Here is a 20,914-nt window from a genome sequence, read left to right on the forward strand (position 1 = left end):
GTTGCAGTTCTTGACACAAACCAGTGTGCCTGGCACTTACTACCATACCCCATTCAAAGGCACTTAAATATTTTGTCTTGCCCATTCACCCACTGAATGGCACACATACACGATCCATGTCTTAATTGTCTGAAGGCTTGAAAATCCTTCTTTAACCTGTCTCCTCCCCTTCATCTACATTGATTGAAGTGGATTTAACAAGTGACATCAATAAGGGATCATAGCTTTCAACTGGATTCACCTGGTCAGTCTACAGTATGTCATGGAAAGAGCAGGTGTCCTTAATGTTTTGTACACTCAGTGTATTTTGGTAAAACTTTATTTAAATAGTCAATGTGCAGATGTTCAACAAACTAGTTGTAGACTATCAGCAGGTTATCAACAGCATTTCTTTAGCCTACAGATTCAATCTCTAATCCAAATAAAGTGCTACCTGTATTTTTTCTATCACTGTTCTTCTGCCCTGCTTTGGATATTGCAGTTAGTGAATTTGGTCATTTTTATGAATTAATATACATTTATATGTAACTCCTTTAAAAACTATTGAATACTGGAACATTTCTGTAACATTGATACAAAAAGCTGTATGTTTGCTTATATTCAATGTATTGCAAGAGACTGTAAGGTAGTTTTGCTAGTCACACTTGAAGCCATTATGATTAACTTTGCAGTGGTCATGCAGTAATCCTTATAGTTTATGGTTTAGAACTTATGCTAGATGAGCATCTATTGTAAAATGCATTGATGAATTAACAGCAAGCCAATATGTTTTACAAGAAGCTTGTCTCGGATTATTGATTAAAACAACAACAGAAATCAATAAAATGAACATGGTAGCGAAGTGTCCCAATTTGTAAAAACCATGGATTGATTTGTAGAACCAACGCTGTCTCACACCCATTCGCATTATGTTATGGTGTTTTTGTGCCTCTCCATTTCGTATGATATGTCATGTCCTCCAATTTGTATGATATGAAACGAATGGTCTGGTGGTGGAATATCGTCGTAAATTATAATACGTAAATCCGGACTATCCAAATAAAGTGTGACCCAAAGACCTTCCCTACAGAATCAATTTTGAACCAATAAGTCTATGGAATTATCTTAAAGGGACAGTGCAGTCAAAAACGTGATTGTCCTATTTCTTTAATGATATTTCCATACTATGGGGTCGAAATAACACTCTGAAATTAGGAAAATTCTGATAATCCCCTTTTAGTGTAAGAGTTTTTTTGGGAAAAAACACATGGAATTTCAGCCTGTTCAGGTGGGATGAATTTTGTGTCCCACAGCATGACATCACAATCTGATCTGATTATTCTGACCAATGGCCAGTCATCTTTTATTTGCATATCTATCCTCCTACTTTGAAGGGGTAAGCGGGGTAGGCTCTAGAGTCTAGACCATGTGTCAAACTCAGTCCATGGAGTGCGAGTGTCTGCGGGTTTCCACTCTACCCTTGTACTTGATGAATTAAGGTCACTAGGAACTCCCCTCACCTGGTTGTGTAGGTATTAATTGAAAGGAAAAAACAAAAACCCGCTGACACTCGGCCCTCCATGGAATGAGTTTGACACCCCTGGTCTAGACGATTCTATTCGCCAATCATGGTTGTGTATGTAAATGTATTTACATTTGAATCAACACGTCCAAACAACCAGACTGAGCATTTTAATGGCGAAAGGAGGCTCAGGGAAATAAATTATAAAAAAACATACATTAGGAGTTATTTTCATGAAATTAACACACACAGTGATTTATTAGACACACAGTGATGATTAAAACTTTTAATTAAAAAGACAGCATGGGGGCTTTAATGCAAGCAAGCTTAATGGAGGCTTTCTTCAAAAACCAAAACAACATCAGAGAAACTATTTACTGGCATTTTCCATGTCACATAAATCATTGCCCCTATAAAATAGCCCATCAATTCATCCATGACCAGAAATCTATTTTAAAGTGCTGCCGAAGTCTGTTTTAATAAAAGTCAGTCATGAAATCAAATTGTAAATGCATTTCCAAACAGACGCCTTCAATATGAATGCGTCACAAAGATGGCCCCAAGGCCTCCGTCAGTGAGCTCTAGCATGCGAGTGCCATCGCATCGAGCCACTCGCTATCAGAAAATTAAAGTTCCCACTCTGTTTGCCTTCTCTGCAGATCCAGCCAGTGACATCATCCACTGCAGTCACCATGGAGACCAGGGTAGCAACCACACTACCCACAGAGGCGCAGAGCGTTCGTTCACTGAAGTGTCTGAAGTGTTTATGTTTAATTAAGAGGAGTTTTCTTTCTACCAGCCTCATATTAATTACCCTTAGTGGGGTGTTGGATGGAAACAAGGTGGAGAGAGATATTTACGTTAACTAAAATGGAGGGCAGGCCATATTTAAGGACATTGTAGCTCTGTAGGGGGTATGTGGGTTCAGATTTACATATTTTCTGCAATTCTCAGCGATAATACGAAAACGTAGGCCATGATCCTCATGTGGTCCGCTCAGAGGGCAATACAGAATTATTGTTGTTTATCACTTCAAACTAGTGAATTGAAAGGACTGATCTAGAAACAATAATGAGTAGTTATTTAGGATGCAAGGTGATTTGTAGATCAGTTTGTCTGCAGTTGCCGACTTCAATAGTCGATCTCAAACACGTACAACCTCTCAGAAACATTACTGTTGTGGAACAGAAGTCGTAAAAAAGAGGCTATCGCAATGAAATATAGATGATACTGCGATCTTCATCTTTTAAGTTTATATATAAACAAGAGAGAAAAAGAAGAAGAGAGGATGAAAGAGAAAGGGAAGTAGGGTTGTGGGCGTGATAAAACAGGGAAAGAAGATTGGATGAAAGATTAAAACAAGGAGAAAGAGAATGATTCATATGAGGAATACAAAGGGGTTCAACAACTCCCATGGGCTGGCTATACCCTTATAGCTTTATAGCTTACCACTTCACATGGCTAGAGGACCAATGGGGACATACCACTGGCTATAGAACCTTACAACATGCTATAGATTCTATAGAATCTTAGAACATTTTATTAGATGGAAGTCCTAGAATGTCCATCATTGACTAATTGGCTTGCTCCATTAGGCATTGTTCGTCCCAGGAGTTGTGTTCCCGAGGTTATTGTTCCCCTCGCAGACTTTTGTTATCAGATACAATAGTCTTCAATGTAGTAGGCTCTCTGAATGCTAAACCATCCCTCGAAAGGATGTAGTTTGTCTCAACGTTGAAGATTATTTGCCTCACATTCATCGTAAAATGAATCATCAAATGATAAAGGCTATCTTTTAACTCCATATAGTGATCATACTAGGGAAAATAGTGTCAGATATGGTAGGAAAGGTTACAGGTTTTCAACAAGAACTAGGGTTGCAAAATTATGGTAACTTTGTCAAAATTCCTAGGTTTTCCAGATATCCTGGTTGGAGGATTCCTGTAATTAGGAAGGAATAATAAGGAAATCTGTAATCTTCCAACCAGGATGTCTGGAAAACCAGTGCATTTTTGGAAAGGACACATTATTCTTCTGATTAGTGTGACTGATCTCTCTGAGCATGTCTGCGTCCAAAATGCTAACCTATCCCCTATATATGGAGCACAAATTTTGACCAGATCAAAAGTAGTGCACTGTAAAAGGGAATAGGATGCCATTTCAGACGCAACCCCAGTCTCATCCGATTACCATGACTGACTCTGGTTCTGGTGATGAATGTCTTCAGTAACATGAGCTTATGCAAAATGGTTGGATGAGAAAGAGATTCGGATCACAAACTCTCCAATGACAATAATGGATGATCATATTGATCTTCAGACTGGAGCTGAGCTGACAGAGAGGATGAATGATGTTATCATAACAATCCTTCAGAGGATGTGAAATATGCTGAAGCATGGGGAGTCACAGTGAGGTCAGGGATAAGGCTATGGTTGAGTCTGAAATGGCACCCCATTCACTCAACTAGCTCTCACAGTCTCACGTCAGAATTAGACGTTCATCTGTGTTTCTCAAACGTCAAATTTCGAAGTTGTTGCAAAAATCATATTTCTAAGTGTTCCGAAATGTTAAGGTGAGGCATTAACTTAGAATGGTTAAGGATAGGCTTAAAACAAAAATCTCAAAAACAACTTTCTATCACTGGATTCAAACTTGCAACCTTCCCTCGTCTGGCTCCCTTGCTTTGGCGGTTTTGGAATCAGAGGCAGATGCTTACGCCCATCCGCCATCCAAAACGCCCTAGCAAAAACGAAACCTATTTGAAGGTAACTCAATGTTGCTCCTAGTGGTCGGTTTCTACGTCATCTCCCGACATCCTTAGACATCGATGGATGTCGAAAACTTGTATTACAGGTGACCTGGCTGATCTTACCTGGTTAAATAAAGGTGAAATATTTTTTTTTTAAAGTGCACTACTTTTGACAAGGGCAAAATAATCCTGCAGCAACAGCTTTTGAACGTTTAGTCCATAATGTTGCTTGATCAGTGGTTAGCCTATTAGCTGGCCTAAAGTAGGCTACATGAAAAGTGCAATACAGTTAATATAACTGTGTGTTAGTGTGGGTTTTCAGTGAATATATGTAAATCACGAGTCTCAAGGTTTTGCTCGCCTGAGGTAGAGTATCTCATGATAAGCTGTAGACCACACTATTTACCAAGAGAGTTTTCATCTATATTTTTCGTAGCTGTCTATTTACCACCACAAACCGATGCTGGCACTAAGATTGCACTCAATGAGCTGTATAAGGCCATAAGTAAAAAGTAAAACGCTCATCCAGAGGCAGCGCTCCTAGTGGCCGGGGACTTTAATGCAGGGAAACTAAGCTACAGGACTGTTTTGCTAGCACAGACTGGAATATGTTTCGGGATTCTTCCGACAGCATTAAGGAGTACACCACATCAGTCACTGGCTTCATCAATAAGTGCATCGATGACGTCATCCCCACAGTGACTGTACTTACATACCCCAACCAGAAGCCATGGATTACAGGCAACATCCGCACTGAGCTAAAGGGTAGAGCTGCCACTTTCAAGGAGTGGGACTCTAACCCGGACCCTTATAAGAAATTCCGCTATGCCCTCCGACGAACCATCAAACAGGCTAAGAGGCAATACAGGACTAAGATTGAATCGTACTACACCGGCTCCGACGCTCGTCGGATGTGGCAGGGCTTGAAAACTATTACAGACTACAAAGGGAAGCACAGCCGCGAGCTGCCCAGTGACACAAGCTTATCAGATGAGCTAAATAACTTCTATGCTCGCTTCGAGGCAAGCAACACTGAAGCATGCATGAGAGCATCAGCTGTTCCGGATGACTATGTGATCACGCTCTCCGTAGCCGATGTGAGTAAGACTTTTAAGCAGGTCAACATTCACAAGGCCGCAGGGCCAGATGGATTACCAGGACGTGTACTGCGAGCATGCGCTGACCAACTGGCAAGTGTCTTCACTGACATTTTCAACATGTCCCTGACTGAGTCTGTAATACCAACATGTTTCAAGCAGACCACCATAGTCCCTGTGCCCAAGGACACTAAGATAACCTGCCTAAATGACTACCGACCCGTAGCACTCACGTCTGTAGCCATGAAGTGCTTTGAAAGGCTGGTCATGGCTCACATCAACACCATTATCCCAGAAACCCTAGACCCAATTTGCATACTGCCCCAACAGATCCACAGATGATGCAATCTCTATTGCACTCCACACTGCCCTTTCCCACCTGGACAAGAGGAACACCTATGTGAGAATGCTATTCATTGACTACAGCTCAGCGTTAAACCCCATAGTGCACTCAAAGCTCATCACTAAGCTAAGGACCCTGGGACTAAACATCTCCCTCTGCAATTGGATCCTGGACTTCCTGACGGGCCGCCCCCAGGTGGTAAGGGTAGGTAACAACACATCTGCCACGCTGATCCTTAACACGGGGGCCCCTCAGGGGTGCGTGCTCAGTCCGCTCCTGTACTCCCTGTTCACCCATGATGGCCAGGCACGACTCCAACACCATCATTAAGTTTGCCGATGACACAACAGTGGTAGACCTGATCACCGACAACGATGAGACAGCCTATAGGGAGAAGGTCAGAGACCCGGCCGTGTGGTGCCAGGATAACAACCACTCTCTCAACGTGATCAAGACAAAGGATATGATTGTGGACTACAGGAAGAAAGAAAAAAAGGACTGAGCACACTCCCATTCTCATCGACGGGGCTGTAGTGGAACAGGTTGAGAGCTTCAAGTTCCTTGGTGTCCACATCACCAACAAACTATCATGGTCCAAACACACCAAGACAGTCGTGAAGTGGGCACATTCCAAAGCCTATTCCCCCTCAGGAAACTGAAAAGATTTGGCATGGGTCCTCAGATCCTCAAACAGTTCTACAGCTGCACCATTGAAAGCATCCTGATTGGTTGCATCACTGCCTGGTATGGCAACTGCTCGCCCTCCGACCGCAAGGCACTATAGAGGGTAGTGCGTACGGCCCAGTGCATCACTGGGGCCAAGCTTCCTGCCATCCAGGACCTCTATACTAGGCGGTGTAAGAGGAAGGCCCTAAAAATGGTCAAAGACTCCAGCCACCCTAGTCATAGACTGTTCTCTCTGCTACCGTACGGCAAGTGGTACCGGAGCGCCAAGTCTAGGTCCAAAAGGCTTCTTAACAGCTTCTACCCCCAAGCCATAAGACTCCTGAACAGCTAATCATGGCTACCCGGAATATTTATTACTCTGTATATTATCTATGCATAGTCACTTTAACTCTACCCACATGTACATATTACCTCAATTACCTCGACTAACCGGTGCCCCCGCACACTGACTCTGTACCGGTAGCCCCTGTATTTAGCCTCCCTACTGTTATTTTATTTTACTGCTGCCCTTTAATTATTTGCTATTTTTTACTTATCTATTTTCCGCTTAACACTTTTTTGTTCTTTTTTTTTTAAACTGCATTGTTGGTTAAGGGCATTTTTTTTAAACTGCATTGTTGGTTAAGGGCTTGTAAGTAAGCATTTCACTTTAAGGTCTACACCTGTTGTATTCGGCGCATGTGGCAAATAACATTTGATTTGATTATCATTATTCCCTATCATTATTCCCACAGGACAATTCTCAGCAACAAAAGAGTAATCAAATTAAGATCCGACATCTGTATATAAGCATTAGGGTGTCACATTGAGGCCAGGGATAGAGCTGTCTGCATGAGGATGTGGGATGGAGATATGGGTCTCACTCTGTTTTAACTGGCAGGCGGACTGGCTGTGTTGTTATCAGCCTCAGAGAGTGTGCGTGTGTTTGTGCGTGTGTGTGTGTGTGTGTGTGTGTGTGTGTGTGTGCATATGTGCACAAGTGTGTGGTTAGTATTCATAGACCTGAGTGTCTGGTGGTACTGATAGAAGGTGGAGGCCAGGTGAGATGTTGTGAGTAGCCCAGTGGGCATGGAGAGACAATGAGTGCCTCCCTGAATCCCCCCACACACACACACAAAAACACACACACACACACACACACACACACACACACATACAGCGCTCACCCCATCTGTCCCTGAGGATACTATGAGCAACACTTGGTTTGGGAACTGTCAGACAGGACACAATGTGTGCTTTCTTGCGGTGTCAAGTCAAGTTACCTCAATATTACTAAAGGTGTCCTGCGGGGATTGATTTTGGAACCTGTCCTCTTTACTATTTATATAAATAATATTGGTCTATGTGCAACCTGTAACATTGATCTGTATGCAGATGACACTGTTATGTATACTATTTCCCCTAGGGATGACAAGGCTGTTGGAGCTGCAATCTGATTTTGTCGCCATGCAGAAAGTCCTTGTTGCTTTAAAATTGGTACTTAATGAGGGAAAAACTAAATGTATGCTGTTTTCTCATTCTCGTAGAAATATTGCAGTGGGCTTACACATTTATGCATTGGATGGTTCTTTCATCGTGCAGGTTTCCGTCTATAAATATATGGGCTTTTGGTTTGACAAATATTTTACATTTAAAAAACATACGGATTAGCTAGTTAGGAAGCTGAGATTTAAAGTTGGCTTCTTTTATAGAAATAGATCATGCCTCTCCCTAAACAGCAGGAAGCAGATTGCACAGTCAACTTTCCTGCCAGTTCTTGACTATGGTGACACCATTTATCAGAATGCAGCAGCCACTACTCTTAAACATTTGGGTGCCGTCTACCATAGCGCCCTTCGCTTTATCACAGTTGACAGTTTTAATACTCACCACTGCATCACCAATCTAGGTAAATCCGCCTTCAGTTTTAGTGCCCCCCATTTTTGGAATAGCCTACAAAACTGGGTACATATTGACTCTCTGGTGCCTCTAAGGCAGTTTAGGACTTTAATGTTGAATGAATTTAATGAGAATTGCAACTGTTTGGATTTAACGTAAATAATTGTATTTGTATCGTTTGAAGCTGTAGTGTTGATTCTGTAATTTGTAGTTTATTTTATTGTTATTGATAATTTTGAATTTGTTGTATTGTTGTCCTCAGGGCACCATTGTAAATGAGACCCTGGTCTCAATGGGTTCCTCTGAATAAATATAAGTTCAATAAAATTCATATTTCTCTCACACCTGCAATGAATGTGAATAGTTTGACGATGGCAGGACTTGCAGGGTTGTTTGTGTTTAACTGGTGTGGACCAGAACCATGGAATGGGATTGTCAAGATGAGGAATAAGTCTGTGGGTATCCTATTCTGTCCCGCAATACCGTGTTAAGGTCAATGAACAGAAATTCAACAGAAACAGTAATGCATGTTTTGATTAACAGCTACACTAAAAGGATTTGGGAAAGCACACAAGACTTTAGTTTCTTTCCATTCTATCTCAATTCTTCTCAATGGACGTTTGAAATTTGTCAGGTTCATGTTGGTGTCATGTCAAGGTCACATGTCATGCAGCACCCTGTGTGTGTTCAACTGTTTGCATGCACGTCCTCCTCATTCCCTTCCATAACAATACTCTTCTTGATGGTACATTTAAAAGTTTCTCATGTTCATGTCATCCAGTACCTTATGTGTGTTCAAACACTGGCATGCGGTTTCTATTATTATATTGTATTACACCTTTTGACCCACATCAGTCTTGTTAAAGAGACAGTTAAAGGATTGTGACCATCTCTATCTTGGTTGAAGAATTGTCCCTCAGAGGTAGACAACAAAAAACAACAGTTACATAACAGCCTCCTTTGTCCCAATATGAAAGAAAAATGTCCCTATTTGCTATCCTGAATCACTTTTATGGCTATTTTATCTCAGTGCAGTCATGCATGATGAAATGTGTTTGGTGTATTACTCACCCCACCTTCAGACTCCTTTCTCTGGGGGCATTGTTTTCTCTAATTGACAGCTGTCAGCGTAGTGACAGTTTAGCACAAATGTATCTGTTCCACACTATTCCTTTTATAATTAACTACTTTTGACCAGGGCCCATCAGGCTCTGGTCAAAAGTATTGCACTATAGGGGATAGACAGACCAGCAGGCTACCCAACATGGGCATTGGCTCCATCGTTTCATATATCTAATATATCTAAGTAGCCAACAGAGCCTCAAAACATTGATTTCATAAATTCAAGCTCAGAGATGATGATGATGGGAAGACAGGGAATAAAAGAGCTGAGAGAGACAAAGGAAGGCGTTGGGAACCAAGCAACGCTTCACTCTTTGTCTGAAATGCCAAAGCCCACGCCCTCTCTCTCTCTCTCTCTCTCTCTCTCTCTCTCTCTCTCTCTCTCTCTCTCTCTCTCTCTCTCTCTCTCTCTCTCTCTCTCTCTCTCTCTCTCTCTCTCTCTCTCTCTCTCTCTCTCTCTCTCTCTCTCTCTCTCTCTCTCTCTCTCTCTCTCTCCTCTCTCTCTCTCTCTCTCTCTCTCTCTCTCTCTCTCTCTCTCTCTCTCTCTCTCTCTCTCTCTCTCTCTCTCTCTCTCTCTCTCTCTCTATATATATATATATATATACAGTGGGGAGAACAAATATTTGATACACTGCCGATTTTGCAGGTTTTCCTACTTACAAAGCATGTAGAGGTCTGTAATTTTTATCATATGTACACTTCAACTGTGAGAGACGGAATCTAAAACAAAAATCCAGAAAATCACATTGTATGATTTGTAAGTAATTAATTAGCATTTTATTGCATGACATAAGTATTTGATCACCTACCAACCAGTAAGAATTCCGGCTCTCACAGACCTGTTAGTTTTTCTTTAAGAAGCCCTCCTGTTCTCCACTCATTACCTGTATTAACTGCACATATTTGAACTTGTTACCTGTATAAAAGACACCTGTCCACACACTCAATCAAACAGACTCCAACCTCTCCACAATGGCCAAGACCAGAGAGCTGTGTAAGGACATCAGGGATAAAATTGTAGACCTGCACAAAGCTGGGATGGGCTACAGGACAATAGGCAAGCAGCTTGGTGAGAAGGCAACAACTGTTGGAAGAAGTTCAAGATGACGGTCAATCACCCTCGGTCTGGGGCTCCATGCAAGATCTCACCTCGTGGGGCATCAATGATCATGAGGAAGGTGAGGGATCAGTCCAGAACTACACGGCAGGACCTGGTCAATGACCTGAAGAGAGCTGGGACCACAGTCTCAAAGAAAACCATTAGTAACACACTACGCCGTCATGGATTAAAATCCTGCAGCGCACGCAAGGTCCCCCTGCTCAAGACAGCGCATGTCCAGGCCCGTCTGAAGTTTGCCAATGACCATCAGCATGATCCAGAGGAGGAATGGGAGAAGGTCATGTGGTCTGATGAGACAAAAATAGAGCTTTTTGGTCTAAACTCCACTCGCCGTGTTTGGAGGAAGAAGAAGGATGAGTACAACCCCAAGAACACCATCCCAACCGCGAAGCATGAAGGTGGAAACATCATTCTTTGGGGATGCTTTTCTGCAAAGGGGACAGGACGACTGCACCGTATTGAGGGGAGGATGGATGGGGCCATGTATCGCGAGATCTCAGTAAGAGCATTGAAGATGGGTCGTGGCTGGGTCTTCCAGCATGACAACGACCCGAATCACACAGCCAGGGCAACTAAGGAGTGGCTCCGTAAGAAGCATCTCAAGGTCCTGGAGTGGCCTAGCCAGTCTCCAGACCTGAACCCAATAGAACATCTTTGGAGGGCGCTGAAAGTCCGTATTGCCCAGCGACAGCCCCGAAACCTGAAGGATCTGGAGAAGGTCTGTATGGAGGAGTGGGCCAAAATCCCTGCTGCAGTGTGTGCAAACCTGGTCAAGACCTACAGGAAACGTATGATCTCTGTAATTGCAAACAAAGGTTTCTGTACCAAATATTAAGTTCTGCTTTTCTGATGTATCAAATACTTATGTCATGCAATAAAATGCAAATTAATTACAAAAAAATCATACAATGTGATTTTCTGGATTTTTGTTTTAGATTCCGTCTCTCACAGTTGAAGTGTACCTATGATAAAAATTACAGACCTCTACATGCTTTGTAAGTAGGAAAACCTGCAAAATCGCCAGTGTATCAAATACTTGTTCTCCCCACTGTATATATATATATATATATATATATATATATATATATATATATATATATATATATTTAGAAAGCCTTCATTAACCTCCATCCAACAGCTCCATCATGCAGCTAGTCTGGAGAGAAAAGGCTGCTCAAGCTGAATACAAAGACCAAGCACCGTCATCTTTGACTTTCACCAAACTTTTAATCAAAAGCTGAGATGATTGATATTAGTTATTCCAAGAAGTTTGGTGAACATGTAACACGTTTATGCAGGGACGTCATTAGTTTAACACAGAATACAAAGAAAGTCCTTACTAGAGTTTAGCTGCCAGTGCAGGGAGTTTTAATAATTTGAACAGGAACTCAGAACGTAAAGTGAGCACGTTATCTAAAATTGAGATTATACACTGAGTGTACAGAACAATAGGAACATCCTTCTTTAACCTGTCTTCTCCCCTTCATCTTCACTGATTGAAGTGGATTTAACAAGTGACATCAAAAAGGGATCATAGCGTTCAGCTGGATTCACCTGGTCAGTCTATGACATGGAAAGAGTAGGTGTTCTTAATGTTTTGTACGCTCATTGTAGATAGCAGTTATTCTGAGAAGTTTGGTCGACATGAAGGTGTATTTATTCTAACTTCTTATCCTAACTTCAACTTCAGCTGAATTTTCACTTTGTCATGCTGCATTGATGTCAATGGGAGACTAAGTGAAAATTCAACTAAATTGAAGTTAGGATTTGCCCCTTAAAGAGTAATTCTTGTTCAAGCACTATAGAACTGCATTTGGTTTATGGGCTATTAAGTCATTTTACATTCTGTTCCTGAAATTTGATATTCCAGTGGCATGCAGCCTGTTTATATTTTTCCTTGCTAACCTTCTGCCCTGCAACGTATGTGACTGATTTGACACAGCTGACACGGCTGCTTCTCCTCATCCTCACTGTTAATGGCTGTCAGAACCTGTTAAAGTGGCTGTCCAAACTGTTGCAACTAATGAACTGAAAACACCAGCCTTCCGGGCTGAGAGCATTATGTTGACGTGTGTGTGTGTGTGTGTGTGTGTGTCAGCCTCGTGTATGACCTGTGGCAGGAGTGAGAGAGAGTGTGTATGCCACTATCATTAAGGTACATTATAGATCATATTGAAAGCACTCTGTCCTCTCTGTCCTGGCTTTCAGTCCGGCTGAGCCTTCTCTTTATGATAGATTGGTGGCTATTTTCAAGAGGTAGTATTGTAGAGGTAGGAGACAAGAAGACAGGGAGCAGTGTTGTATACCCACATAAGGATCAAGGAAAACCTTAAAAATGGGGTGATAGTTTTCTACAGAATTTATATCTATGGGTTTGAAACGTTAAGCCATTTTTTTGTGACATTTTGGACGAATACAAGAGTGAATTCAGAAAAAACAGAGATGAAAAAGAATGCTTGACAATCTGACCACACAGACAAATCTATTGTCCCCAAAACCCATTAGGCAAATAGATGCCTGGAAACTGCCAACAGATTAGATGTGGAGAAAACATCATGATGCATTAACTATAATATCCCTATTAGTTCATTACCTTCAATATCCCATTCATTAAGCATAGAATCACAAGGAACATACATAACAGTTGAGGCAAAACATGATGCTGTCTTTACATTTGTTATAGCATGTAAACAGGTTCAAGGACTTAGTTATAGTGTGTCTCCAAAAAGAGAGATAATACATAACAGTAGTTTGAAATCCAGTTTTGGTCTAACATTCCATTCCTTGTACTCTGTGTCATATTTACATTTACATTTTAGTCATTTAGCAGACGCTCTTATCCAGAGCGACTTACAGTTAGTGAATACATATTTTTTTATACTGGCCCCCCGTGGGAATCGAACCCACAACCCTGGCGTTGCAAACGCCATGCTCTATCAACTGAGCTACATCCCTGCCGGCCATTCCCTCCCCTACCCTAGACGACGCTGGGCCAGTTGTGCGCCGCCCATGAGTCTCCCGGTCGCGGCCGGCTGCGACAGAGCCTGGATTCGAACCAGGATCTCTAGTGGCACAGTTAGCACTGCGATGCAGTGCCTTAGACCACTGCGCCACTCAGGAGTACGCCACTCATATCACAAACACATCATGTTTGACACGACCAGAACTGGAATGTTAGCCCAAACAGAATGGTACCCAGGCTATAGCAACAGTGGTACATACAGGAGGTTGGTGGCACCTTAATTGGGGAGGACGGGCTCATGGTAATGGCTGGAGCGGAACAGGTGGAATGGTATCAAATACATCAAACACATGATTTCACTGTGTTTGATGCCATTCCTTCCGCTCCGTTCCAGCCATTATTATGAGCCGTCCACCCCTCAGCAGCCTCCATTGGTACCTACATACACTATAACTACCTTCTAGCAGAAATGTAAACAGATAAACACTAAACAGGTTCAAGGACTGGGTAGAAGGAGTGTGGTATAAACATACAAATAGAATCTCATGTGGGTATAACAGGCATGTGGGTATAACAGGCATTATAATACAGTAAGGGACATTGCAGTACATTCTGTCGCTGCTTCTAGAGTGCTTAGGTGCATAGAATCCTGTGGTTGCGTCTCAAAATGGCACCTATTCCCTATACAAACCACTACTTTTGACCAGGGACTATCTAGCGATGCATACTATGCCACGGTGACCACTTCCTACAGTACCTCAAAAGACAACTTGAACAACCACTTATCTTTTTTTTTTGCTCTCAACTCTTGTAGGGAGACAACATCTTTCATCTATTCCAGGAACAAATAAAGCATTTGTCCCCTTTAAAATCCCCAAATCTTCTCTGGCCTCAACCCTGAATATCTCTCAGCAAAGAGTTGTAAACAACAATCAAGATACAACAGTGATCGATGATTGCTATAATTTACTGAAGGACAGATTGCCTGTCGTTGTCCTATAACTTTGCCATGGCAGAATGCTTTGCATTAACAGATAGGTCACCTAGATAATGAGGCTATGTGCAAACACATCAGGGACATCTGTCCCTCCCCTCCCAGCACAGATGGAGCTGAAGGTGATCAACTCATCTCATTCACATCCGCTTCCGGATGGGGCTTTAATACAGGACACCTGGCACCCTATTCCCTATATAGTGCACTACTTTTGACCACAGGTCTGGTCAAAAGTAGTGCACTAGGTAATAGGGTGCCATTTTGGATGCAGCCAAAGACACTTAAATGCAATTTGCAGTCTGGACCGGGTTGTTTTATGCAGTGTAGGACACATTTTATTGCCCATTACATTCACTGACTCAACAATAAAAAAGAAAAGGCTGGTGCCATAATATAGAACGGCCAATATAATTGAGGTACATGCACGCATAGTTGCGGCGACTGAGACCTTGATTGCTCCTAGCTAACAGCCTCGGTTCGGTAACTGAAAGGTGTGTTGCTTGTGGCAACAGATGCATGTCCTTTAGTTTCTAGGGAATGTACAATGCATTTGGAAAGTATTCAGGCCCCTTGACTTTTTCCAGATTTTGTTAGGTTACAGCCTTATTCTAAAATTTATGAAATTGCTTTTTTCCCCTCATCAATCTACACACAATATCCCATAATAAAAAACAAAATCAGGTTTTTAGAAATTGTTGCAAATAAAAAAATAAAAGATCACATTTACACAATTATTCAGACACTTTACTCAGTACTTTGTTGAAGCACCTTTGGCAGCGATTACAGCCCCAAGTCTTCTTGGGTATGACACTACAAGCTTGGCACACCTGTATTTGGGGAGTTTCTCCCATTCTTCTCTGCAGATCCTCTCAAGCGCTGACAGGTTGGATGGGGAGCGTCGCTGCACAGCTATTTTCAGGTCTCTCCAGAGATGTTAGATCGGGTTCAAGTCCGGGCTCTGGCTGGGCCACTCAAGGACATTCAGAGCCACTCCTGCATTGTCTTGGCTGTGTGCTTAGGGTCGTTGTCCTGTTGGAAGGTGAACCACCGCCCCAGTCTGAGGTCCTGAGCGCTCTGGAGCAGGTTTTCAACACGGATCTCTCTGTACTTTGCTCCTTTCATCTTTCCCTCGATCCTGACTAGTCTCTCAGTCCCTGCCACTGAAAAACATCCCCAAAGCATGATGCTGCCACCACCATGCTTCACCATAGGGATGGTGCCAGGTTTCCTCCAGACGTGATGCTTGGCATTCAGGCCAAAGAGTTCCATCTTTGTTTCATCAGACCAGAGAATCTTGTTTCTCCTGGTCTGAGAGTCCTTTAGGTGCCTTTTGGTAAACTCCAAACGGGCTGTTATGTGCCTTTTAGTGAGGAGTGGCTTCCGTCTGACCACTACTATAAAGGCCTGATTGGTGGAGTGCTGCAGATATGGTTGTCCTTCTGGAAGGTTCTCCCATCTCCACAGAGGAACTCTGGAGCTCTTTCAGAGTGACCATCGGGTTCTTGGTCACCTCCCTGACCAAGGCCCTTCTCCCCCGATTGCTCAGTTTGGTTGGGCGGCCAGCTCTAGGAAGAGTCTTGGTGGTTCCAAACTTCTTCCATTTAAGAATGATGGAGGCCACTGTGTTCTCGGGGACCTTCAATGCTGCATAAATGTTTTGGTACCCTTCCCCAGATCTGTGCCTCGACACAATCCTGTCTCGGAGCTCTACGGACAATTCCTTCGACCTCATGGCTTGGTTTTGCTCTGACATGAACTGTCAGCTGTGGGACCTTATATAGACAGGTGTGTGCCTTTCCAAATCATGTCCAATCAAGTTGAAGAAACATCTCAAGGATGATCAATGGAAACAGCATGCACCGGAGCTGAAGTTCGAGTCTCATAGCAAAGGGTCTGAATACTTATGTAAATAAGGTATTTCTGTTTTTCATTTTTTATAAATTTGCTAAAATTTCTAAAAACCTGTTTTCACTTGGTCATTATGGGGTTTTGTGTGTAGGTTGATGAGGAAAAATATTAATTTAATCCATTAGAATAAGGCTGTAACGTAACAAAATCTGGAAAAAGTCAAGGCTCTGAATACTTTTAAAATGCACTGTAGATGCAAGGCATGAAGGCAGAGGGAGGTCCTGCTTCAACCTGCCATCTTAAACACGCACGCACACAGCGGGACATACAGTGAGCTCCATAATTCATTGGACAGTGACAATTTTTTTGTTATTTTGGTTCTGTACTCTAGCACTTTGAGTTTGAAAGGATACAATGACAATGAGGGTGAAGTGCAGACTGTCAGCTTTAATTTGAGGGTATTTTCATATATATCGGATGAACTGTTTAGAAATGATAGCACCTTTTATACATGGTCCCCCCATTTTAAGGTACTACAAGTATTTGTTAAATTGGCTTCACAGATGTGTGTCGTTAGGCAGGTGTATTCATTTGTGTCGTTAGTGAATGCAGGAGAGCTGTTGATGAATAGCATTGATTCTAGACTTTGCTATTGCCTTTGGAGGTTGTTGTTGTGGTGTGACAACATGAGGAAGACAGCAGTGTCGATGCAAATGAAGCTGGCCGTCATAAGGCTCAGAAATGAAAATCAATCAATCAGGAACATTGCAAAAACCCTGGCCATGCCCAAGTCAACAGTTTGGTTCATCATTAACAAGAAAAAAACAACCGGTGAACTCAATTATGTCAAAAGACCCGGTAGACCGAGGAAGACCACTGTAGTGGATGACCGGAGAATACTCTCTATGGTGAAGAAAACCCCCTGACAACAGCCCAACAGATCAAAAACACTCTCCTGGATGCAGGTGTAGATGTGTCAAAGTCTACCATACGTAGAAGACTACACCAGCAGGACTACAGAGGGTACACTACAAGATGCAAACCACTGATAAGCCTGAAGAACAGAAAGGCGAGATTACAGTTTGCTAAAAAGCACCTAAAAAAGAGCCCCAAGAGTTCTGGAAAAAAGTATTGTGGACAGATGAGACAAAGATTAACATGTACCAGAGTGATGGAAAGAGGAAAGTGTGGAGAAAAAAAAGAAATGCCCATGATCCAAAGCATACCACCTCATCCGTGAAACATGGTGGAGGGGGTGTTATGGCTTGGGCCTGTATGGCTGCCAGTGGAACAGGCTCACTTGTCTTCATCGATGATGTGACTGCAGACAGAAGTAGAACAATGAATTCTGAAGTCTATAGAAATATTTTATCTGCTCAGATAAAACCAAATGCCTCAACTCATTGGACGGCACTTCATCATGCAACAAGACAATGACCCTAAACATACTGCTAGAGCAACAAAGGGGTTTTTGATGGCCAAAAAGTGGAAAATCCTTGACTGGCCGAGTCAATCACCGGATCTGAATCCAATTGAACATGCATTTTACATGCTGAAGAGGAGACTGAAGGCAATAAGTCCCCAAAATAAGCAGGAACTGAAGATGGCTGCAGTACAGGCCTGGCAGAGCATCACCAGGGAAGATACCCAGCGTCTGGTGATGTCAATGCATCGCAGACTTCAAGCAGTCATTGCATGCAAAGGATATGCGACCAAATATTAACAATGATTACTTTATTCTACATTATGTTAAACTGTCCAATGTTTTTTGATGCCCGAAAAAGGGGGGGACCATGTACAAAAGCTTCTATAATTTCTAAACGGTTCATCCGATATGTATGAATATACCCTCAAATTAAAGCTGCACTTCACAGTGGTGGGTAGTATATGGGGCTTTGGTGACAAAATGGATGGCACTGTGACAGTCTGCACTTCACCCTCATTGTCATTGTATCCTTTCAAACTCAAAGTGCTAGAGTACAGAACCAAAATAACAAAAAAATTGTCACTGTCCAATGAATTATGGAGCTCACTGTACATCCTAAGGAGGCTGCTTGTTACACAGCCACGACTGTGCACTTGTATACATTATGTTAGATATACAGCACCAGTCAAAAGTTTGGACACATACTCATTCAAGGGTTTTTCTTAATTTTTACTATTTTCTACATTGTAGAATAACAGTCAAGACATCAAAACTATGAAATAACACATATGGAATCATCTAGTAACCCAAAAAGTGTTAAACAAATCAAAATATATTTTATGTTTGAGATTCTTCAAAGTAGCCACCTTTTGCCTTGATGACAGCTTTGCAAACTCTTGGCATTCTCTGAGTAGGTGTCCAAACTTTTGACTGGTACTGTATGTCAGTATTTGTATACATTTACTGAATGTATGTCCTATTTCCATTCGTAGCCTACATATAGTATACAGTAACATCATGCTCCACATAAAGTATTTGCCAAGTGGCAGTAACTGATGTGCTCTTCTGTACAGCCACACACTTTATGTTCATGTTCTAATCAAAATGTATGACATTTCAAAGCAATAAAATGCACACTCTAATACACACTGTACTCCTATTGGACTGAAACGTAAACTGAGGAGCACATTATACAAATACTGTGTTGTCCACCATGACAAGTCTAAAAGTGAAAACATTCTGTGGCTTATGTTATAGCGCTGCCGTGACAACCGTGTAATACCAGGTCACTTCCACACTAACGGGTAATGATGAAACACAACTGAAAATAGTTGCTAGTCCTGCTCTGTCTAGAGAGTTCATGATCACTATGGGTCGATGGTTTCGCTTTTCCAACAAACTTTTTCCAGGATTTTTTTTTTTCTAGCTTGTTGTTTTAGCATTAGCTCTTATCATCCTCTATGATGTATGCTACTAAACCAAAGACTTAATAAATACCGGTTGTACTTCAAAGCCTTCTGCCTGAAAGCCCTTCATACTCTGACATTACATTAGCATTATACAGTAGCACGAAAGAGTGGTTGATTATTCTGTCCTTACCAACCACCTCCACTTACCCAGCCCGAGAGCATTGTGTATGTGTGTGTGTGTGTGTGTGTCACCCTGAGAGGAGAGTGAGTTAATGGGTTCGTTCAAAGAGACACACAAATCATTTCAGGACACCTAATTGAACACAGCCACACAAGTTCACAGAACGGGACCGACGAGTGCTGAAGCGCGTAGCGCGTAAAAATCGTCTGTCCTCGGTTGCAACACTCACTACCGAGTTCCAAACTGCCTCTGTAAGCAACGTCAGCACAACAACTGTTCATCAAGAGCTTCATGAAATGGGTTTCCATGGACGAGCAGCCACACACAAGCCTAAGATCACCATGCGAAATGCCAAGCGTCGGCTGGAGTGGTGTAAAACTCGCTGCCATTGAACTCTGGAGCAGTGGAAACGCATTCTCTGAAGTGATGAATCATGCTTGACCATCTGGCAGTCTGACGGACAAATCTGGGTTTGGCGGATGCCAGGAGAACGCTACCTGCCCCAATGCATAGTGCCAACTGTAAAGTTTAGTGGAGGAGGAATAATGGTCTGGGGCTGTTTTCTGGGTTCGGGCTAGGCCCCTTAGCCCTGACCTCAACCCCATCGAACACCTTTGGGATTAATTAGGACGCCGACTGCGAACCAGGTCTAATTGCCCTACATCAGTGCCCGACCTGACTAATGCCCTTGTGGCTGAATGGAAGCAGGTCCCGGCAGCAATGTTCCAACATCTAGTGGAAAGCCTTCCCAGAAGAGTGGAGGCTGTTATAGCAGCAAAGGGGTGACCAACTCCATATTAATCTTGCGCCACCTCTCCATCCATCATACACATTCAAATGTCCCCTCTCTAACACATACAAAAACTGGCCTTTACATCCATATAATGCATACAATATTTACCATAGCTTAACCTGTCACGAGTTACAAAGCCAGAACCCAGAAGCAGACCAGGACAAGGTAAGTTGAAACGAAGGTGAGTGTTTATTTACAAATTCAAGAGTGATGCTGAATAATCCAGGGAACAGAGCGGGCGGCGTTGATTAGTTGTTGGGGGTGCAGTGGTTGATCCCATCATGGCTCGGCAGCCGCCGACCACCAGGCAGAGGTTGGATGAAGGTTCCGGACGAGTGACTGCAGATGGAACAAAACGGAGGTAAGTAAACAACAAACCAACAAGGTGCAAAAACAACAAAACTAACGCTAGAAGCTCTAAGACTGATACTCTGGTAAACCTACTGTTCATGGCTAACGATCCGGCAGGGAATGGATGTTAGGCCAGAGCCTAAGAAGGGTGATGATCAGGACCAGGTGTGCAGATTGCTGATGGGATGCAGGTGCGGAAACCAAGAGAGCTCCCCGGAGCGTTCCAGAACCCTCGGGAAACTGGAGATCACGAGCAGAAAAACTAGTCCACAGACAGGACCCGACTCAGACTGCCGGGATCGTTACATAACCTCTACGGGATCGGTGTCCCGTATACGGGACGGTTGAGCTAACATGCGCTAATGTGATTAGCATGACTGTTTTCAGCAAACTTTCCAGGACATAGACATGTCTTATATGGGCAGAAAGCTTAAATTCTTGTTAATCTAACTG

The sequence above is a fragment of the Coregonus clupeaformis genome, chromosome 8 (genome assembly GCF_020615455.1).
Source record: "Coregonus clupeaformis isolate EN_2021a chromosome 8, ASM2061545v1, whole genome shotgun sequence".
NCBI classification, from domain to species: Eukaryota; Metazoa; Chordata; class Actinopteri; order Salmoniformes; family Salmonidae; genus Coregonus; species Coregonus clupeaformis.